Source organism: Culex quinquefasciatus, chromosome 1 (genome assembly GCF_015732765.1).
Source record: "Culex quinquefasciatus strain JHB chromosome 1, VPISU_Cqui_1.0_pri_paternal, whole genome shotgun sequence".
Taxonomy (NCBI): Eukaryota; Metazoa; Arthropoda; class Insecta; order Diptera; family Culicidae; genus Culex; species Culex quinquefasciatus.
This window is the reverse complement of record NC_051861.1, coordinates 59,459,443-59,484,167: the sequence shown is the minus strand read 5'-3', so window position 1 is coordinate 59,484,167 and position 24,725 is coordinate 59,459,443. Positions and strand designations below refer to the sequence as shown.

Here is a 24,725-nt window from a genome sequence, read left to right as displayed (position 1 = left end):
TCGAAGCTCGTAAAGCACCAGATTTGATATACCCAGTCAGCCACTTTCGCACTGAATCCCATGACAATGTTTTCACAAAAATGGGTGAAACTTTTTTCCGTCGTTCAACTTCACGTCCACAGGGAGGGTAGCGAACTTCTGGCTCTTGAACTCCAATAGAATAATCATAATTATGGCAAAAACTTTACAAATCAACATATGGGTCATTCCATCTGAAGCGGAACAGCATTTGAAAATTACCCTCTCCGATCCTGCTCAAATTTGGCAGAGCTGTTGATACTATCAAAACATGCAAGAATCCCAAATTTCATCCAAATCGGACCACCCCCTCCATTTTTGTACCTCCCCAAAAATCGACTTTTGGCGATTTTTGACCAAACCTCCTAGTTTCAAACGGCGATAGCTCAGGAACCACAAATCTTAGAAGGTCGGTCTTAGACTCAATTTTGAAGGAAATTGGACGTAGAATCCATTTCCGTGATCAAAATTTTGATTAATTTATTTTTCTACCTGTATTGCGCAATTGAAAACTTTAAACGGCCGTATCTCAAAGCACCCCAACTTATTTTTTTTTATTTGACCTCACCATCGTGTTCCCTGCCCAATTTTACATAAGAATCACTTATCGACAGAAATGAATATGTTTCGTTCCAGAGATATCGAATTTTAAAGTTGTGTGTTTTCGAGATTGCCTACATGAGCTTCATTCGCTGCATCTGCTAGAAGCACACAGGTGGGCTGATCAATAACTACTACCTGGTCATTTATTGAAATGATATTTCATCATAAATAATTTTTACCAAATTGGGCAAAAATTAACTGTATAACACTGTAGGAAACTGAAGTTTAATCGCGAATGTGTATCTGCTCAAAAAAAAATGAAGTGAATTTCTGTGCTAACCCATAGGACAGAGCAATAACGACGGAGCGAGCAGGAAAATGCAATTAATCTTGTTAGTAATACTGAACAATAAGTGCACGATACTTTATTAAAAAAAAAATGAATTAAAATGAATAAAATTTGTTGATACGTTGTACTCTAATGAAGGACGATCACATGAGCATGAGCATGAGCATGAGAGACCACCGATGGTTGTCCTTCTCCGTTGCTGAACAGGACCGTAATATCCTATCAATACAACCGGTCATACGCTTCAACGATCTAATGGTGTTTCCCTTATCAACAGCATGTATGAATGCGCTGAAAAGATAAAACATCGAGATCATCAAAACTAGATCTGGAGCAAATAGGTAACAGTCGTTGGCCACCAACGGCGCCCGCCATGTCAGTTTGTAGATCTCGGGGGATTGGGACGGGAATGTTAGTTAGCACAGGTTGCTACCAAAGGTGGGTTCTATACGATATCCACACCCCCACGTGTGCCGGAAAAACTACTTCTACTTGGAATTTTGTTAGTGGGTTAAGGTAATGGCCAGGATTCAACATAGAGGATGATGATGCGACCCAATAATCAATAAATTTTGTTTAATAGTGTGATGGATTATGAATTCTCAAGGCAAACAGTCGGATGATGCGGATGAGACTATTCCCGGTTATTTGGTGTTGATTTAGAATAGATGATTCAATCTTAGACAGCCGGCTGTGGAAAGATAAAACCAAATAATATTCGAAAAAGCGAAAACGCGAAACCGCCCGGGTAGAAAAACAAACACAATCGGGGGGACAACAAAGACGGAAACGACAACGAAAATCTTGCGTGATGACCGCGACCCGCACCGTTCAACTTCACGAACGCAACTGTCAAACTCCGCGAAACCGACCGGATAGAAAAACAAACGCAATCGGGAGGACAACAAAGACGGAAACGGCAACGAAAATCTTGCGTGATGACCGCGATCCGCACCGTTCAACTTCACGAACGCAACTGTCAAACTCCGCGAAACCGACCGGATAGAAAAACAAACGCAATCGGGAGGACAACAAAGACGGAAACGGCAACGAAAATCTTGCGTGATGACCGCGATCCGCACCGTTCAACTTCACGAACGCAACTGTCAAACTCCGCGAAACCGACCGGATAGAAAAACAAACGCAATCGGGAGGACAACAAAGACGGAAACGGCAACGAAAATCTTGCGTGATGACCGCGATCCGCACCGTTCAACTTCACGAACGCAACTGTCAAACTCCGCGAAACCGACCGGATAGAAAAACAAACGCAATCGGGGGAACAACAAAGACGGAAACGGCAACGAAAATCTTGCGTGATGACCGCGACCCGCACCGTTCAACTTCACGAACGCAACTGTCAAACTCCGCGAAACCGACCGTATAGAAAAACAAACGCAATCGGGAGGACAACAAAGACGGAAACGTCAACGAAAATCTTGCGTGAAGACCGCGACCCGCACCGTTCAACTTCACGAACGCAACTGTCAAACTCCGCGAAACCGACCGGATAGAAAAACAAACGCAATCGGGGGAACAACAAAGACGGAAACGGCAACGAAAATCTTGCGTGATGACCGCGACCCGCACCGTTCAACTTCACGAACGCAACTCTCTAATGAAGGACGATCACAAGGAGTAGAAAAAGGATTTCTGGAAAGTATAAAACTGAAAAATGTAAGAAAATCACAAAGTTTGATCTGCTGCAAAGCGGCTAATTCCCCAAATTTAGATGCGATGATTTCGACACCCTCCGAACACAATACGACTGCTGTCTGTGGCATCCTGAACATTATCCTAAATTAGGTAGTCAGCGATAAGCGTGTAGAGCTATGTATGTGTGAGTGTAAAGGAAGCGTGGATTGGGAGTCAGTCTGGGCGAGGTAGCCAAACAATAAAGATGGAGTTCGTCTCCCGTTCAATAAGTGCAAATAAGTATTGTTTTAAGTTAATAATGAACATGAAGATATCACATTGGCGATCCTGCCATGTTGATAAATTGTGATTTTCGTGAAAGTCTGGAAGTTGGAAGATGGAAAAGTTGATTTCCTGTGTATGGAAAAATAAGTGAAATATTCGGTGGCGTTTTTTTTTTGCGCAACAGGACGGCATCGTGCGATGGCAGCGGGTAGCAGATGCTGGAGTTCGGTGAGCATGTTCCGGTTATTTTATTTTTGTTTGTGGGAAGCGAGCGAAGCATAGGGGCGCTTGTGCGTGTGTGAGTGTTATGCGTGATGGTAGAGAGTTTGCGGCTCGATTTGGTTCTGGAAGGTCTGGTGTGCGTCTTCTTCCTTCCACAAAAAAAAAAGAAACTTGGGCGTAGCAGGGCGCACAAACGACGAGGTTCTTCCTTTTTCATTTCCCCCGCTTAACATCTTGCTCCCAATCCGCGCCCATCCCCTGTATTCTTCACGTCATGCAATGATCGCAGCAATCATTGATTTCTCTCTTCCTCTCTCTTTTACTTCGCGTTGCGGAGCCATCACTCAGCCAAAGCAACAGGTGCACGAGTTTTCTCACTCTTTCCTTCACGAAATATTCTAGCGGAGCTGTTGTTAGCGTGTAGGATTTCTAATAGAATACGGTTAGAATATCTACTTCTGTTGGAAAACTAATAAAAATTTGCTAAAACGCCGTGGCTGGGAATTTGCTTTCTTTTCTGGCTTGTCGATTTTGATTTTCGGCAAAATAAGAATCGTTGGAAATTCGACACTAACATTCTGAATGGTCATAAAAGGTTTTGTTAAATTTTAGATATCGATTGAAGAATTTTAATAATTCCTCATGATTGTAAGAAATACTATTTAAAAAAAAGGACCAAATTATTTGTAAGATATCTTATTTCGATAATTTGATTGAATGAAATTCATAAATTGCACGCGATAAGGTAGATAAATGAGTTGTTGTTTTACATTAACCCATATTATTATTGAGTTTTCTGGGTGGTTGAACAGAAGTTATAATTTTTGTGAATGCATTAGAAAAGTGGAAAGTTTTGATTAACTGTTTTGATTTATCTTCATAAGTAGTGACAAAATACAATATTTGCTTATGTTTAGGACACCGTTTTTTTTTGTTTTTGAGTGAAAATCTCACATAACATTTGAAATGTTTTTAGCCCTAAACCAAGCCAAATACTCAGTCCATTTCATCGTTAGCTCAGGAGATGAGGAGGATAATATGAATATATGTCAGTTTTAGGTTACGGAATGGATTTAGTAAGTAAAAAGAAAGAAAACGTAAATTTCTTGGACTTGGAAGATTGATTATTTTGAAAAATTACTCTAGATATCTTTGAAAAAAATCCGAGATGATTACTCTTCTATCCAAAACTATTGTCATTCATAATTGAGAACATCAAATAAATATTATAGCAAATAATTATAATTCGCGTAAATTTTATTGATTCGGATTGAACTTACTTACACAGAAAATTGCTATGTTGCGTTTTTTTGCTGAATAGATAGGGAGATATGCACGAAGATGCGAAAGATTATATATAATGTTTAGCAGTTGATAAACAATTGTTCGTTAATCGAGATATAATTTTCAAAATGGAATAAACTAGAATATTAAACTGTTCGTACATTTAATAAGTGCAATTGCGTTTGGGAAATTCTTATATTAAGGAAGCCAATTTTTAAAAATTACTTTGAGGAGTTAATTATAAAGACACGGTAAAGGATTATGATGAAATTTAAAAATAAAATTGCGAGCATTGTTATAAAAAGAGTGTTTGAGTCCGAGGACGACTATAATGAAAAATGTTGTTTTGTTGTAATAGGAGTCAGGTCACCCAAAACTTGATTGCGTTGGTTTTAGTTCAAGGACAGGATGGTTATTAGCACGAAAAGATTAAGTAAAGTTTTAGCCCAACGTCAACTGCTACAAAACAGTTCCTAAAAAGTTGAGTCGGGTTTAGCCCAAGGCCAACTGCTACAAAAGAGTTCCTGAAAAGTTGAGTCGGGTTTAGCCCAAGGCCAACTGCTGCAAAGAGTTCCTGAAAAGTTGAGTCGGGTTTAGCCCAAGGCCAACTGCAGCAAAAGAGTTCCTGAAAAGTTGAGTCGGGTTTAGCCCAAGGCCAACTGCAGCAAAAGAGTTCCTGAAAAGTTGAGTCGGGTTTAGCCCAAGGCCAACTGCAGCAAAAGAGTTCTGAAAAGTTGAGTCGGGTTTAGCCCAAGGCCAACTGCAGCAAAAGAGTTCCTGAAAAGTTGAGTCGGGTTTAGCCCAAGGCCAACTGCAGCAAAACAGTTACTGAAAAGTTGAGTCGGGTTTAGCCCAAGGCCAACTGCTGCAAAAGATTGAGTCCGGTTTAGCCCAAGGCCAATCGCCCTAAAAGTTGAGTTGGGTTAGCCCAAGACCAACTGCAGCAAAACAGTTACTGAAAAGTTGAGTCGGGTTTAGCCCAAGGCCAACTGCTGCAAAAGATTGAGTCGAGTTTAGCCCAAGGCCAATCGCCCTAAAAAGTTGAGTCGGGTTTAGCCCAAGGCCAACTGCAGCATAACAGTTCCTGAAAAGTTGAGTCGAAGTAAGCATAAGACCAACTGCTGCAAAAAGAGTTGCTGAGAATTTGAGTCGAATTTGGTCCGAAGCTTGCTGCAGTTACCGAAGGAATCGAGTTGAGTTATTTTTAAATGAGAAGGACATAACTACTGTGAGGACAAAAGTCTGCAAAAGAATAGATAATAACATGAAATAATTGTTACAAAATACAATAAAATAACTAAAATATTTGACCATGCAAATTGAAAAGAGACGAAACGAATCGCAAAAATGTGAGTGGTCCACCTTACTGCATAATGTTTACCGCAGAAAAGATTCTCTGAATAGATTACATTTAGCAGAATTTACAGGGAAGGAAGGATGGAGCACTATTGTCGGTACAGAACTCACCAAAAAGAATAATGGAAGCTCATAACAATTATAGCAACACAATGGATTACACAATGATAAAATCCACAATAGAAAAAGGGCTCTTCAACCAAATATATTATCCAAACAATGTTTAATTGTATTTAGATTTTAAGCAGGGATCTATGTAGTCAACGTATGTTTGACGAATTCATAAATAAAGAACAAGTATAATGTTAAATACAGTTAAACACACATATAAAAATATAAGGAGAGAATGTACAAGATACGAAAATCGAGATAGCAGGCCACGAAAGTTAAAATTGTTATCAAGTAAATCAAATAAAAATACCATACGAATACCACCTCTAAATCGAGAAAACATGTATATACGGAATAAATACAAAAATCCAACCAAGGTATGAATCGTTAAATTCTAAATATAGTACAATTACCACGACATAGTTGAATGTGGTTCTTCGTTAAATAGTTTTTAATAAGGTAAAGCCAAGAATCACTCTCTCAGAAAAAGAGTTCTCATCATACAATGCTATCTAATCAATTTCATAAATATATAACCCAATTGAATGATTCCAGCGATCTTAGATTATTAATATGATTTCATCTGAAGCTCATTAGGCGAAGAGCAATCAAGGTTATGTAAAGAATGCATATAATATAATTTGAATAGAAGCCTTGTGGAAACCCAAAACAATTTTCATTCAATTTTGTACAATAACTATCCTTAGCTTAGTTATAGACTATTTTCAACAGTTAATAAATTCATAGTTGAGGACCGATATCGCGTAAAACAATCGCAGGAAAAAGAAACATGCGAATACCCAATGGAATAAAAGGGTTCGATGAAAGATGTATTCTTATATCACAGTTTTGAATAATTCTAAAGAAGGAAGTTTACTGACGATTATACCTTAACCAATTAGTTTGGAGAGGAAGCCTTATACAGTTTTCATTCAAATTGATGATACAGTTAAATATGTTACAAAGAGGTTTATGATTTCTTATGCATGAGATACGTGGTTTTCACTTTATATTTTACGTTTCAGAGCTTAGTATGCTGCTGATTTTTGTTTGTTTTTCTCTTCATTTTTTTCGTTACTTTAGTTAACTCGGAGGAAGACAGGATGGTTGGACGATCAACACGACGACTGGCATCGGGGCTTTCGCGCTATGGGACGGACACTTCACAAGGCGTTGCAAAACTTGAGATGAGAAGCGGCAGAAAGGATTTAGATTAACATTAGCTTTTATTGATTTGTTTGTGTACTTATTATAACTTTCAATTTGGCAAGGGGAGGATGTGGCATCCTGAACATTATCCTAAATTAGGTAGTCAGCGATAAGCGTGTAGAGCTATGTATGTGTGAGTGTAAAGGAAGCGTGGATTGGGAGTCAGTCTGGGCGAGGTAGCCAAACAATAAAGATGGAGTTCGTCTCCCGTTCAATAAGTGCAAATAAGTATTGTTTTAAGTTAATAATGAACATGAAGATATCACACTGTCCTCACGTATAAAGTTTTTTTTTTTTGATTAAATGTAACTTGACCAAAATCATCTTTTAATCAAATGGAGCTGGCTCACAATATAAAAATTGATTTAATATGATCAATCTTTTGAACCATAAATCAGATTTGCCAAATTATGGTAAAGTGTCAATAATTAACTATAATTATAATAATAATAAAGCAGGTTTTGGGGTTTTTGCTGAGTGACACTATTTTGCTACCGCCCATGATAAAGGCCCTAGTCATGGCCTAGGAGGTACTCTAAAACGGTTAGCAACACGTAAAAACGGTGCATTCAAAATAACCCAATAAATATTCCTTTCACAAAAAAGATTGATCAAGGTAGGGAACAGCATCTAATTCCAGCGATCCTCTAATGTTGGCATATCAGCGCTTTGGCATTCAATTACAGCTGATTAAAAGCGTTTTCAACTGAAATCGAGTGATAAATAGCTCAATAAGAAGTTAACAAGCAAGTTTCTATCGAGTTTTGCAAAATTTGTTGTTTAAATAGTGAAAATGAGTAAATTGGACGAGAATTTCCCCTATGAGCCATTTGAATAAATATTTGCGTAAAATTTAAAAAAAAATTAAATCAATCATCTCCCAGAACACCAGGTAGCAGTTATTGATCAGCCCGCCTGTGTGCTTCTAGCAGATGCGGCAAATGAAGCTGATGTAGGTAATCTCGAAAACCCAAAACTTTAAAATTCGATATCTCTGGAACGAAACGTTTTCATTTCTGTCGATAAGTGATTCTTATGTAAAATTGGCCGGGGAACACGATGGTGAGGTCAAATAAAAAAAAAATAAGTTGGGGTGTTTTGAGATACGGCCGTTTATAGTTTTCAATTGCGCAATACAGGTAGAACAAATAAATTAATCAGAATTTTGATCACGGAAATGGATTCTACGTCCAATTTCCTTCAAAATTGAGTCTAAGACCGACCTTCTAAGATTTGTGGTTCCTGAGCTATCGCCGTTTGAAACTAGGAGGTTTGGTCAAAAATCGCCAAAAAGTCGATTTTTTGGGGAGGTAGAAAAATTGAGGGGGTGGTCCGATTTGGATGAAATTTGGGATTCTTGCATGTTTTGATAGTATCAACAGCTCTGCCAAATTTGAGCAGGATCGGAGAGGGTAATTTTCAAATTTGCATTTTTTCGTGCACAGTTGAGATGGAATGACCCATATACAACATCAATAAATGCTTTTTAACTTGCTCAAAAATCATATTAAAAGTCCAATGCAAATTAGATAAAAAATTAGACATAATTATGCAAATAACTTTTGCCTGCATTATTTTGCAATGCATCCAATTCCTATGATTCCCCCCCCCCCCCCCCTCGAAATATTCTTCCTAAAAACGAGAAAAGCAAGATGTGCTTTTTGCCCCGGGGTGCCTATTACCCCTCCTCCCTCTATTGATTTTTTTACACTTGGTGAAGTAGACCTTTTGAAAATAGCCGCGTGTGTCTTATGATAATTTTAAATGCATACCAACTAAGACAAACGCAAACTCTCTTTAAAAGGTATAAGGTCTCGCTATGTCCTTGTCGGAGTGAAATCCTAATGTTTTCCCAAACAGGCGGCTATTTAGATGACCGGAATAGTTGTTTTAATACACAAAGAGGACTTACTAAAAACTGGTTGAAATTTCAAAAAGAAAATTGGTTGATTTGGTGACTTGAATTTATAGAAATCCTGCAAAAATGATTAGATTTGGTCGTAAAAATAATGATTCTTACCACCAAAAAGGTAGACTTTATCAATATTATGGTTGAAAAAACGTGCCGTCAGTCTTAGAACCAGGTTCGCTTAACCAGTTTATTAGTAATTTCAATAAGTTTTCAATTGGGGTAATTCTCCACCAACTCACATGAAATCGAAAAAAGTTGCCCCGACCCCTCTTCGATTTTCGTGAAACTTTGTTCTAAGGGGTGATTTTGGTCCCTGATCACGAATCCTAGCTCCATTTTTCGATATCTCGTGACGGTGGGGCGGTACCCCTTTCATTTTTCTGGTTTTTTACTAAGACACGTTTTTCAGTGATTTGTAGCTCGCAACCGTGAAGAGATAGAAATTTGGTGTCAAAGGGACTTTTGTGTACAATTAAACGCCCGATTTGATGGCGTACTCAAAATTCCGAAAACAACGTATTTTTCATCAAAAAAAGTTAAAAAATAATTTTAAAATCGCTGCCATTTCCCGTTACACAACTGTCAAAAATCGTGAGACAATGTAATGTAATCGTGGGAAATTTAATGTACTTTTCGAATCTGAAATAACCCAGAACTCATTTAGAACAAAGTTTTTCATTTTAAAATTACGTGTTTTTCTAACATTGCAGGGTTACATTTTAGAGTGTAACAATGTTGTACAAAGTTCTAGAGCAGAGAAAAAAAAATGATATATAGACATAAGGGGTTTGCATGTATTCTTCACGAGTTATAGGAATTTTCCAAAAAAGTTTTTTGAAAAAGTTATGATTTTGACCATTTTCGACCAGTTTTTCGAGTTTTTAACCCCAAAAACTCAATCGTGTGCTTTTGAAAGTATTTTTTTTCGGAAAGTTCAGCTAATTTTGCATAAGAATGACCCCTTGGAAGATTGCTGTGGCTTGAAAAATGAAAGGGGTCGTACCGCCCCACCGTCACGAAATATCGAAAAATGAACCTCGGATTCGTGATCAGGAACCAAAATAACCCCTTAGAGCAAAGTTTTACGCAAATCGAAGAGGGGTCGGGGCAACTGCTGTGTGAGTTGGCGGAGAATGACCCATTGAACTTACTAGTTGGCGTAACTAGTTTGCTGGTTACATTTATAAATGTTTTTGGTAAATTCCGTGGAATTTTCCATACTAATCCAGCTGAAAAAAGCACGCAGGTACCTGAATGCGGATCGTTTGTTTTCGTTAGGAGTAGAGATCCTTAATAGGGAGACTGGTCGAAGTGAATTTGACGTACCCAAACAGACACGAGTTTGACGTATCCAAACGAGCATTTGCCTTTACGCATAGCATAGCATAGCATTGGTGTCTACCCGTAGCTGCTACTTCGTTATTGACCAGGACCCCAAAAAAAATTGCTCCGTGGACCACAGATGAAAAGTAGGAACCAATCATCACCCCTTCGCAATTTTCAAAGATCCCTATCATGCTGATCAATACCGACGCCGGCCACGACCAGTGGTAAGACACGGGGAAGTGGATGGGAATGTTAGTCCGATACTTGAGTGATGGGACCGCCAAATCGACTGCGTCTCCGACAAAGTATCACATGAGTTTTGAGGGGTTAGTAAGATGGGTATGAGGTCAGGATTCACTGTGGTAGGTGATGCGACCATAAGAAATTTGTTTATCTGTTGAAATTTTAAAAATCTTAGGCAGCCGGCTGCGGAAAGATACATAATTGATTATTTAAAAAGTTTTTTTTAGTCGAACGCGTGCCAACCGAGCAGTATTGCTATGGGCTGGACTTATCAGTATATTTTTACTGTTTATACGATAACGCGAGTAAATTAAAAAAAAAAAAAAAGTTATTCTTCATAAAATGGAACTTAAACTGCCCGTTGGAATAAATTTTTACAATCAACAAATTTGAACTACAAGAAAAGAGGACACCACGTAACCGATTGTAATGAAATTAAAACAATAACATAAACGAACTAAACCGGCGGCGGTAGATAATATGACCGAGTGTGAATCGTTGCTTTCTGATCTTCGACGCTAGAAGAACTTAATTTTAAACTCAATCCCGTAATTTTTTACTTCTTACCGTCGGCGTGCCATCCGAGCAACGATGCTATGGGAAGGGCTTTCAAAACGAAATGAAATTCAACATATACACGACAACGCGAAGCCTTCTATCAAAAATTCAAGGAACTTCCACTACTTTCTCGCGGATTTTTTAAATAATCTTAAATCTCAAAAACTATATAAAGGTAACAAAAAAACTCATCGGCCAACGTACGCGCGAACTAAAAAAAAATAAAAAAAGAAGAAGAAGAAGACCAATCACCCCATGCACCTAAACAGCAACACAAAAGAGACGAAAATAACACGAAAAAACAGGACTGCGCATCCTCATAGGCACTGCACTAATGATGCCATTCAGCGATGGAATAATCATCATCAAAAGAAAATCTTTGGACGTTCATCAAGAGAAAAAATCCAAAAGGAGCATGACTCTCTTCTCTCGCGCACGAAAGATCGGTAAAAGGAATCTAAAAAAATCATCATCTTGATTATTCGGCGGATTATCTTTTTCACTACTACACTTGCATGTGTAACGTCACAGGTCGAAAAAATGAACTTTCACTTTTGTAGTTGGGCAATGAGTGTAAACAAAGCGGAATAAATAATTTTAAGTGATGCTAACAAGGAAATTCACAAAAAAACATCAACAGATTGATTTTCTTTGAGAAGTTCGGGAGTGATTTTCTTTTGCGTGATTTGCCTCTTCTCTCTTTCGCGGGTGAAGAAAGTTCGCAAGCGAAAATGATTTTTTTTGCGATTATTCCATCCCTGATGCCATTATTTAATTATACTGACCAATCACCCCATGCACACAAACAGCAACACAAAAGAGAAGAAAATAACTCGAAAGAACAGGAATGCGCGTCCTCATAGGCACTGCACTAATCTACGCGATACGATCACCAAATTGACGACAAAAAACGCGATGAACTCAATCACGGCGAAAATCGTCAATTACAACCAACAAATTTCCTCAGTGTAAACAAAAAACAAAAACGACTAGCATCTCTTTTCTTGCCACATTACTCAAACACACACAAACACAACACACACCTGCCTCCATCTCTCCACCAACACCACTCAAGGAGAGTGTCAAAACACACAACATAAAATAGAACGCTCTCACCCGGGTCACGTATGCAGTAGCGTGGTTCACGTTTCTATGAAAAAGACAAAAGTTGTTATTTTGTCTTGCATCAACCGGAATTTCGTTCTTTTATGTCCCCAGAAGCACTCCTGAAAATTTGAGCCCATTTGGTAAGGTCTAGGAGCTCCAGTTTTAATTTGAAATTTATATGGGATTTTGATTTATTTTCCATGGGAAACTATCTTTTTTTACATTGTATTAGGATTTTTTTTTATAAATCGATGAAATGACTTGATTCTTATAGTAGGAGATAGGTTTTGGGTCTCGTGGCGCAGGGGTAGCGGCTTCGGCTGCCGATCCCGATGATGCTATGAGACGCGGGTTCGATTCCCGCCTTATCCACTGAGCTTCTATCGGATGGTGAAGTAAAACGTCGGTCCCGGTTTCTCCTGTCTCGTCAGAGGCGCTGGAGCAGAAATCCCACGTTAGAGGAAGGCCATGCCCCGGGGGCGTAGTGCCAATAGTTTCGTTTTTAGGTTTTGAACTGGGAACAACTTTGTAGAACATACCAACATGCTAGGAAGTGACCCTTTAAAGATACAGATACTTTTAGATGGTGGCTTTTGAAGGGGCCAGCCACCATCTAAAAGTATCTGTATCTTTAAAGGGTCACTTCCTAGCATGTTGGTATGTTCTACAAAGTTGTTCCCCAGTTCAAAACATATCTCCTACTATAAGAATCAAGTCATTTCATCGATTTATAAAAAAAAATCCTAATACAATGTAAAAAAAGATAGTTTCCCATGGAAAATAAATCAAAATCCCATATAAATTTCAAATTAAAACTGGAGCTCCTAGACCTTACCAAATGGGCTCAAATTTTCAGGAGTGCTTCTGGGGACATAAAAGAACGAAATTCCGGTTGATGCAAGACAAAATAACAACTTTTGTCTTTTTCATAGAAACGTGAACCACGCTAGTATGCAGTCGTCTCTCGATCGCTGCCTCTCCTCCCCACCGAGCGACGAGGTGGCACAGAGTCGCCGTTCAGCACCTTTCACCTTTCCGCTGGCCAACCGCATCCTTTTCATGCTTCCAGCAACGCAGTTACTCCCTTCTTCACACCCCTCTCGTGCTCACGACCAAAACCGAAAGCTCTTTTTGCACACATTTCACTTTAAATCCAACGAGCATTTGCCTTTACGCCCAGCAAAACTTATCAGTGTTGCCAAGCTCAAAACATACGTTGCCAGATCGATTTAGCCAGCTTAGACCACACAGAAAAAAATATTTCTGTAAATTTACATTATTTATCATGTACCAAAAGGTATCATGATAAATGATGTATATTTACATTAGGTTCATTGGAAATTTACATTATATTCATTGGAAATTTACATTAGTTTTGAAAATTTACATTAGTTTTGGAATTTACATTAGTTTTGGAATTTACATTAGTTTTGAATTTACATTAGTTCAAATCAACTAATTCTGATTGGCCAATGGGAATGAGAAGCTCGACTTGGATTGCAGTAGGAAAAGGGTGTGGCTTATTATCTATTTTAAAATGAGTGAAGCGGGCAGCAAAAGGAAATTATGATTTTTAAAAGTTGTTTCACAGGTAGGGGACGCTTTCTCGTCGACGGCCAAATGGAATAACGCTGGACTGGAATCGAACGGACGACGGGTAGAATGTTCGGTGTTACTGCTGCTACCCGCTGCCGACTGAGCCATCTTCGCATTTTATAAACGAGCGGCTAAAGCATCAACTTGTTCAGGGCGAGGCTCATGCAGTTGGCCAGCGAAGTATGAGAGCGATAGAAAGAGAACCAAATGTAACTATTTTTAGTTCGGGTAGTTTTGAAGTCAACGTTTGGCAGAAATACATTGGATATATGATTTACATTAAATAGGAATTTACAGGAAGCCGAACACGGGTAGAAATTCATCAGATTTGAGTTTCCACGCTCAACGTTTCCATTAGATTCATGATTTACATTAGATTTAGATTTACATTGGAGTAATTTCCATGACTTTTTACTCTTTACATCATATTTCAACATTCCATTGAGTGAGTTTACATAAGAAACAGTAATTACGTGCTGTGTAAATTTACATATTTTTTTCTGTGCAGTCTCCCTATTTAGGGTCTCTAGTTAGGAGTGGTTTGTTTCGTTGCAATAAATTAATGAATTTATTAATTGTTGCGTTCGTGAAGTTGAACGGTGCGGGTCGCGGTCATCAAGCAAGATTTTCGTTGCCGTTTCCGTCTTTGTTGTCCCCCCGATTGCGTTTGTTTTTCTATCCGAGCGGTTTCGCGGAGTTTTACAGTTGCGTTCGTGAAGTTGAACGGTGCGGGTCGCGGTCATCAAGCAAGATTTTCGTTGCCGTCTCCGTCTTTGTTGTCCCCCCGATTTTTTTTTTCTATCCGGGCGGTTTCGCGGAGTTTGACAGTTGCGTTCGTGAAGTTGAACGGTGCGGGTCGCGGTCATCAAGCAAGATTTTCGTTGCCGTTTCCGTCTTTGTTGTCCCCCCGATTGTGTTTGTTTTTCTATCCGGGCGGTTTCGCGGAGTTTGACAGTTGCGTTCGTGAAGTTGAACGGTGTGCGTCGCGGTCATCACGCATGATTTTCATTGCCGTTTCCGTCTTTGTTGTCCCCCCGATTGTGTTTGTTTTTCTATCCGGGCGGTTTCACGGAGTTTGACAGTTGCGTTCGTGAAGTTTAACGGTGCGGGTCGCGGTCATCAAGCAAGATTTTTGTTACCGTTTCCGTCTTTGTTGTCCCCCCGATTGCGTTTGTTTTTCTATCCGAGCGGTTTCGCGGAGTTTGACAGTTGCGTTCGTAAAGTTGAACGGTGCGGGTCGCGGTCATCAAGCAAGATTTTCGTTACCGTTTCCGTCTTTGTTGTCCCCCCGATTGCGTTTGTTTTTCTATCCGAGCGGTTTCGCGGAGTTTGACAGTTGCGTTCGTGAAGTTGAACGGTGCGGGTCGCGGTCATCAAGCAAGATTTTCGTTACCGTTTCCGTCTTTGTTGTCCCCCCGATTGCGTTTGTTTTTCTATCCGGGCGGTTTCTTGTTTTCGCTTTTTCGAATATTATTTGGTTTTATCTTTCCACAGCCGGCTGTCTAAGATTGAATCATTTATTCTAAATCAACACCAAATAACCGGGAATAGTCTCATCCGCATCATCCGACTGTTTGCCTTGAGAATTCATAATCCATCAAACTATTAAACAAAATTTATTGATTATTGGGTCGCATCATCATCCTCTATGATGAATCCTGGCCATTACCTTTACCCACTAACAAAATCCCAAGTAGAAGTAGTTTTCCGGCACACGTGGGGGTGTGGATATCGTATAGAACCCACCCTTGGTAGCAACCTGTGCTAACTAACATTCCCGTCCTAATCCCCCGAGATCTACAAACTGACATGGCGGGCGCCGTTGGTGGCCAACGACTGTTACCTTTTTGCTCCAGATCTAGTTTTGATGATCTTGATGTTTTATCTTTTCAGCGCATTCATACATGCTGTTGATAAGGGAAACACCATTAGATCGTTGAAGCGTATGACCGGTTGTATTGATAGGATATTACGGTCCTGTTCAGCAACGGAGAAGGACAACCATGGGTGGTCTCTCATGCTCATGCTCATGCTCAATAAATTAATGAATTTATTAATTAATTCTAATAAATTCTAAGCGAGTCAGAAATGTTTTTGACCGCCAAAATTCAGAATCTCAACCGATTTTGGACGCTTTGGTCGCAAATAAAAGGTTTGATGTTTGCCATGTAAATCAAGAGAACTGGTTTGAAGATCGAAGTAACCCGCGCGCGAGGTAGGATGCGAAACATTTTCGCTGTCAGTTTTAGTGTGATTTTTTGTGGAAATAATATTTTTTGAAAGGAAAAACGAAATGACTGTGAATGCCAGTGGTCTCAGTTGTAGCAAAAGTGCTTCGGTTCTGGTGGATCTATATTTTCATGATCATTTGAAGTCCGGTCCACGGTTCAATTCCATGGTTTCGTGGTTCCGGCCCAACTCTTCCAAGTGTTCTTGTCAAAAGAAGCTTAAATTTATTGTGCGTGTCGAGCGGCGACAAGAAAATAAAAATCTCAATTCCAATTTTGTGAAAAACAGGAAAATTACGTGTCAGAAAAAAGAGGGTTAAGAAGATAGCGTGGAAGAGAGCACTACGGGGCCAAGCATTGAATATTACGCCCATTTAAAATGCTAGTCTTGATTTAAAAAATTTCAAAATATTTTTTTCGAAAATATCGGAAAATTTCACGAATGTTTCATGCGTTAACATTGAAAATCGGACCATTAGTTGCTCTTAGACAATTTTATAGCAAATTTTGTGAACTTTAATAAAAAATATTTTCAGAAATCCATGAAAATAATTTCGGTGGCTATATCTTGAAAACGGAGCCCTTTATCAAAAAATCTGTAAAGTACTTTTTGATTGCAAATTCAATTTTGAATTAAAACATAACTTCAAATTTGTTTTTGCATAAAATTTCGATTTTTTCCAAATATCATTTTATTTTCATAAATTCAATTTAAAACATTTTTAAGTCGTTGTGCACACTTAGCCCAACTGCAGGGGTCGTCCAATTCAAAAACTACGTAACAATAACATCCACCTACCAATGTCACACTTAGGGGTCTTCCAATAAAAAAAAACTCTGCCACTAAATAATTATTTGACACACTTCGTCTAACTTACAACTTCTTCACGTATCCAAATGTGCACACTTGTGCTTATTGCCTTCCAAAATAGTGCTCCATAATATTGCTCAAACTAGTAAGGACACCTGGCAATTTACCATAATATTATAGTGTAATCGTATTTTTATGGATTTGCGTGTTTTCAAAAGGTCAAGCCATGATGAAAAATAAGATAGCACATCCATGATGCGTTCGAAAACGTCAGTTAGTACAAATGGTTGCAGGGCGATATCTCCGCGTACACGCAGAAAAATAAGGCATATTTGAATCAACAAAACGTTTTGTTGATTTGAAAATCATTATTTTTGTTGAATCAACGCTAAATGTCAAAGCAGCTTTTTCGAAACAACAAAAGACTTTTGTGGAATTGAGAAAATAAAGGTTTGTTTCAACGCAAAATCGGCGTTGATTATATTCAACAAACATTTTGTTGATTCAAACCTCGTACAGGCTGATTCTACAAAACATTTTTCTGCGTGTAGGAAACGAATTTTTCAGATCTCTTAGAAGCGTTTTGTAGGGAATTTAATTAGCTAAAAGATGGCATCATTGACTCATTTTGGCCCAAAAGTCAGTACATCAGAGCACAGAGGCATCGACAAATATGCGATAGAGCTTTAAATTTTAAAATTAAATTCAGGCCCGCTAATGGAACCAGCTAAAAGACTACAAAAATATATATATTTCTGTTGTTATTTACCAATTTTGGCATCAATAATATTTTTGTTAAGTTGTTGCTATTTGTTGATTTTATTAGGGAAACTTTATTAAGCTACGGGCCGGTTCCATCATATAGTCTACGTATGTTTGACGAATAAATAAATAAATATGATCAGTTATCGAACCATACGTCTTGGGGCAATATGGGTATCAAAATTCATGGTTTTTGATACTGGTAATGAAAGTGGCAATTTTGGCAAGATTCTGAAGGAATTAGACTCATCAAAAGGACCAGGACCCGACCGAATAGCACCTGCATTCCTAAAGAACCTTTCCACTGCATCATCTTTTCAACATGTCAATAAATACTGGAAAATTCCCACAAACACGGAAAAAGTCTTTTTTGATGCCTATTTTCAAGTCAGGCCCAAAATCAGACATTCGTAATTATCGCGGAATTACCCTTTTGTCTTGCATTCCAAAACTTTTCGAATCTATTATATTTGATTTGATTTGATTTGATGTGATAACCAACAGGGCCACAAGGATGACCTATGTAGCGGTTGCCTAGAATTACAGTGGCTCAGACTTGAAAGGAGCATTTTCAAATTACTGTCGTATGAAGGGCCAAAAGGGGTTGTTGGACGCGAACAAGCAAAATCACTCACGGTGTCCTCAGGGGCACAGAATCTCCTTCCGACAGTAACCTCCAATAACTCCGAAAAAAGTCTGACAAAGCTGAAAAACAGGGCTCGCACCCTGTTGGGGGCCTAAAAGGGCGCGGCAGACAGCTGGAGACTGACAGAAGTCAATAGATGTATTAATTGGACAATCCTTGAGAATTGTACAAATAATAAACTATTTTCCCCTTTTGACGTAGTTCTGGTCTTCCACTATCCACATCCAGTATCCGCCATTACAGCATACTGTCCACTGCCCTGATGCTCCCTCCCCAATCCCTGGCTTTGATTCTAACTACTGTTGAAAAGGAAAATGATAGATGAGAAAAGGTCAATGCGGATGGAGAGCAAATCGAGCTCAGTATCCCCTCACAAAGACTGGTAGTAAGTGTGAAAAAGACAGTGAAAAATATGAAAAAAGGCAGAAAAATGAAAAGATAGTATGTCAATGCGGATGGATCGATGATCCCCTCACAATGACAAAAAGAGACAGATGATTCGGAGAGTGAAAGAAGAACAGAAAATCAGGAACAAGAAATAGTGAAAGCAGATGAATTTGCAAATTTTGTTCAATGTTCCTCACAAGTTTAATACTTTAAATATTTTAAATACTTTAAATACTTTTAATACTAGAAATACTTGAAATACTTGAAATACTTGAAATACTTGAAATACTTTAAATACTTTGAATACTTTAAATACTTCATATAATTTAAATACTTAAAATAATTTAAATACTTTATATACTTTAAAAACTTTAAATGCTTTAAAGCCTTTAAATACTTTAAATAGTTTAAAAACTTTAAATACTTTAAATAGTTTAAAAACTTTAAATACTTTAAAAACTTTAAAAACTTTAAGTACGTTAAAAACTATAAAAAATTAAAATACTTTAAATACTTTAAGTTCTATAAATACTTTAAATGCTTTATATACATTAAATACTTTAAATGCTTAAAAAAAATTAAAACTTCTTATATTTCAAATTCTTTAAACATTTTTTATATTCAAATATTTTAAACACTTTAAATACAAACATGTTTCTATTTGACTACATAAAATCCGCAATGTTGCTCCTAAACTCAAAAATAAAATCTAAATTAAAATCAAACGAATAACCAAATCTATTCAACTGGTCAATCAATGCCCAATACATAAAATTTCCATCCATATTCATTTTCTTTATACGCAAATTTACATTATTTTCAAAGCAAGCTGCAAAATATAATTGATCCAAACCTACCACTGAATGACTAATAATATTATTTGAATCACACAAATCAGTTACAAGAAGAACCGAAACATCAGATACCAAATCAAAACGTTCCTTTGAATCAGATAGAATGCTTAAAACACTATGAAAATGAAAACTATCTCTTTCAGTCTGAACAAATAATCTCCAGTAATCACCATTGTCAAATTCACTCAACCTGTATACTTTAGGTGGAGCATCTTTAGAATTAACTAAAATACATTTCTTAAACATTGCAGCAATTATCCACAACATATCCATACTCAACAAAATATCACAATTCAAAATTTCACAAAACAAGTCTTTGAGAGTTGAAAAAAACAAGACCGAACTTAAAAAGTACATCATACACAGAATCATAAAATGATACAAATGATGCTAAATTCTTTCTTAATTGAGAAACGTCATTCGAAGAAAACTTTATTTTTTCTTTCATGAATTTGATTCAGCAAAGCTTTAATTAAAGTATCATTCCCAAATTCAATGAACTTTACCTTCACTTTATTCTTCAAGCCAAAAACATAAGTCCAAAACCACTTACATTTACGACGAATTTTATTGTCAAAAAGGCAAACATTTGAAGAACATTCCTAAAACTCAAAAGTAACGTCCTCTTTCGTTGAATCATTAGTTAAACCACAAAATTTAATGTCCAAAATACTTCCAAAAATCAGACTGCCCGCTTTATGCTGTGTGAAAAGTAATATATCAAGTTGTTTGCAAAAATCAACTTTTATCTGTGCTGAAAATTTGCCAACTTGATAAATAAATAAATCAGCTTTAAAAATAATACTAACTAACTGAAGCGTTAAAATTATATCATCATTTAACCCAAAACCCTTAAAATTGTAACAATTTTCCCTTTTAATATCAGATACGTTCTCATCACCATAAAAAACCATCGATAGTAAATTTCCAAACCCATCAATAGATAAATTTGCAAGAAAGAAAGCTTCACTGTTACGACTAATTTGGTCAATCAACGAACTGTATAATGAGTTTATATAAAATAATTTGACAACCACCTTCAAGTTATAAAAAATTTTCGTTACAATTTCCATTTTAATGAACCCAAAACTTTAAAACCTTGTATCAAAAATATAGCCCAATAATCGGAACGAACTCACCAAAATTTTGCTTCAACCTCTTCAAAACCAGGAACGCTTGAGTTAATAACAATTCCAACAGTAGGCACTTGCAATAACAATCCAAAACTAGAAAAAATAAAGTTGCTAAGCAACCCCCAAACAACTTAAAACTTTCGCAAAAAGAAAAAAAATTAAAACCAAGTAAAACCAAAACACATAAAAAAATTGACCTTCCCAGCACTAGAACAATTTGGCAAATCCACAAAATTGCCAAAATTATCTTGAAACACTTCCTTACAAACGTTTTTCCTTTCACTCCAGTTTGCTACAGATTCTTCCTTCTTCTCAAAATTGAACTTCACCCCCCCATTCTTCTTTCTTGCTTTTCTCTCCCGTTCTTGCTTTCAACCGGACAGTCTTCGGCCGGGAGAGGCTGTCACCACCGGGACTTCTATTCTCCAGCCGCCTCCAAAAGCTCCTTCCACCTTTCACCTCCGGAGCCGGAGCCGGAGCCCTTCAACCCATTTTCTTCCTCCCTCCTTCTTCCTCTTATTCACTTCAAAAACTAGAAGCTCCAACTTGACCACACAAAAAGCAAAAAACAAACCGGAATCCGGAAACCGGTACCGTTAAAACTCTTCGCGATATGACGGAAGACGATAAAAATCACCCGGAGCAAATTTTCGAACACCCGTACACCAGCACGGCCAACTTCGATCCAAAACTTTTCGAATCTATTATAAATGAAAAAATCTTTCCTCATGAAAAAAACCGCATCACAAGTTTGAAGGTCGCTCTACTAGCACCAACCTTTTCGAATTTGTAAATTTTACACTGAATGCAACGCATGATCGCAATTTCGTAGAAGCAATTTACACAGACTTTAGTAAGGCATTTGACAGAATCGACATACCATTAATAATCTTCAAACTGCAGAAAATTGGAATTTAACCTAATTTTTTTGGAATGGCTTAAGTCGTATTTGACTAAGCGCGAACAAATTTTTCGCTTCCAAAATGTACTATCTTAATCAATTCACGTCACCTATGGGGTTCCGCAAGATCCCATTTAGGATCTCTTCTTTTCATTTTGTATGTAAACGACATTTCCTTCATTTAAAAAAAATAACGTACTTGTATATGCAGACGACATGAAATTGTATACGGAAATAGGAAATGCTAATGACAGACATCCCAAGCAGCATTTATTGTCGCCAAGCCTTATTTGCAACTAATTCAAAACAATCCAATATTGCTCAGGCAACATGTACGCAACACTCCTGGTGACAAAAAAAGCGCACGACAACAACGCGATTGGCAACAATAGCCAGATATTGTGATTTCGGAAATAAATCGAAATAACAGCGTGAGTGTGTTTCATCTTGCGAAGCAATTTTGGGTTGTTTCTTTTCTGAGTGTATCTCAAATGTCACATTAAAAACCAAAACAAAATTTCGCCGCGGCACCAAACTGAAATGTCGCGAGTGGAGTTGCGAAGAGACTAGCGCCGCAACCAAAAAGGATCAAGGAACCGACCTCAAAATTCTGCCGGGATTCGCTTTATGCGCGTGAATTTGATGGTTTCAAAAGGTCAATCCAAATTTTATATTTTCATGAGCCCACCAAATCAGCAACCGGATCAACTCGTGACGGTACTAACGGACCAGATTGACGGTCACTCGGTAATTTTGTTGAGGCCGGATATCAACCCAGCCCAAGATTGTGACCAAAACTCTTGATATTCTGTGTCTCCTCCTAAAGCTGGGAACAAACTCAAAATCATCACATGACTTAACCTTAACAATTCAGATGCTAGTTTGAACCCCTAATGTACCGGAACATAAGATTTTAATCACGAATTAAACATAATTGTCCCAATTCTTCTTAAATCCACGTAGAACTCCACGATTTATTTCAACGACTCAAGCAACACCAAGCAATCAAAACAAAAAAGCTAACACACTGATTCAAAACAGCTTGACAGATATTTCGCGACAGAAAATCGTCGCGAGTGTTAAACTCGCTCAATTTGGTTTAGTGCCGCGGCGACAATAGTTGTGAACGTGTTGCAGCAACGTTTCCTATGCGATGCTATTTTTTGTAGGAGAAATCGATGGTGTTGCAACAATGTAACAAATATGTTGCAAATATGTCACCATGGTGGTGAAATTTTCGGTTGTTTGACATCAAACGTGCAGCCGAAATGATTTCAAGCGCAACAAAATTATAATTAATTTCTGAGTTAATATGTTTCCGCTTTGGTTTAGCTACAAAACAAACATGGATAAGTCTCGAAAAATAAACCTGTCGCATTTTTTGTCGACAACAAAAACAATTGTTTTTCTTAAATGTATAGAAGGTTATTTCTATGGCAATTCCAAGTTTACCGAGTAGAATTGCATTCTGCTCAGGATGTTTTCATGCGCTCTTAATCTTTTTAAAATTTGCTGTTTTTTCTGGAGCCATTTTAGTATCAAAATTAAAAAAAAGTTGGCTAAAATATCTGAAATTACTTGGGCTTCAATCCTAGCTACGCAAAATGACAATTCTGTAGCAAAAAGTTATACAAAATGAGTTAAAATAGCTGAAAATTGATTGTTAAAATATTTTTTTCCAATCAACCATCATGGCGCTTTGTATGCACAGGGGTGTATTCAGGAATCTTGATAAAAATTAGGGGTATAAAAGTTGTTGTATATGGATGTCAAAGTTTAAACAAAGAATCTGTCATGCTCACGTCAGTTGATGTTTGCATTAGGAACGAGCAGGATAGACTGTTTGTTTATACTTCGGCAATGGCTATATTAAACTGTTTTACTTGAAGAAGTTTTCATTGAGAATGAGAGAAAATTCAAATTAGTATCACAAATCACAATTAATTTTGCTCCGGATATTTCAAGTCCACCATACAATTTCACATCTGCACTCACGCAAATACCCAGAGAAATATTTACAATAGATTGTTGTGAACGAGAGTTAAGACAAGTTTAATTGATAAATCTACAGTGATTATTGATTAAATCTTCTTGACATAAAACGAGGTAACACAAAAACATTTTTTTTGTAATTATTGCCATGAATTTATATATGATAATATAAAATAAATTTTGCACAATTCCAACCAATTTAAGACAAATTAATTTATTTTCCAAAGAAAATATATTAATTCCATATTTAAGAACAAAAAATTATATATTTCCTTTGATTTGTTTGTATCAATTCAAAACTAAATACAAACAAAAAATTCCATTGTAAAATCTCATACAAAAGCTCATGCAAAAGGGTGGGTGCGCATTTTGAAAAGTTCAAGGGGCTCTCCTGCCAAATATCAGCGCATTTGATGGTAAACTGGCTGCGCGCATCAGGGTTAAAGTTTACAAGGGATTTACTTTGGGAAATTTCGTCTTTTTGTGTAAACGCTCCTACAGGTCTGAGAAAATCAAACGGCAACTTCTGGTATGGTCAAGCCTAATGGCCTATCTACAATCACTTTTCTTAGATAATTGAAACTTGACGTACGGATTGAAAAAAATCTAAATCTACGGTAAGTTGACCTTTTCATATGCAACGTATTTATATCAGCACAGCAAGTTTTCTAAGTTGATTGTAGATGACGGTCGTAAGTTACGTGCTTTTCTAAGTAACTTATCTTTTTTACTTTACTTAACTATTCTAAGCTAAGTGATTGTAGATAGGCCATTAGAGGAATGGTTTGGAGAATACTTTTCACACAACCAATGCGCCTTGGGTTTCCTATGTACATTGGACATTTTGAAAAAGTCAGCGAGAATTCATTGTACCTAGAGCTAACGCGATATGTTAGGCAGATACCAGCTACTGGATATCAAGGAAACGAGAGGAATCACAAATCCGCATAAATAATTTCAAGACTGTTCAGGTGTAAACCGAAAACGCGATCAAAAATTTAAGTGGACGAATAAGGCTCTTAACTGCATATTTAATTGTCGGTGTACAGGACGCCGTACAGTTTAGTCATTTTCTGGCGTACATTTAGTTTTGAAGCCCAAAACCAGTTAGGCCGTTGCAAATATTTTTTGAAGTTTATGTCTCTCGACTGTGACCAAAGTCGAGGGAGGGGTAAAAAAATTAAAAAGTATAAACAATGAAATTAAGAGCCATGGTTTCATCATTCAAATGAGAAAAGTGTTTAAAAATGCAATAAT

General features: G+C 37.4%; 1 protein-coding gene and 1 long non-coding RNA gene across 2 annotated transcripts in view; one reads left to right on the top strand and one right to left on the bottom strand.

Moving 5' to 3' along the window:
• The window catches only part of LOC6054476 (syntaxin-binding protein 5), a 430,924-nt gene that overhangs the window by 335,030 nt on the left and 71,169 nt on the right, over positions 1-24,725 (bottom strand). The gene's annotated exons all lie outside the window — the stretch shown is intronic.
• On the top strand, positions 2,691-7,237 carry LOC119769122. Its single transcript, XR_005278294.1, has 2 exons — positions 2,691-3,058; positions 6,887-7,237. It is a non-coding gene; the product is annotated as an uncharacterized LOC119769122 (long non-coding RNA).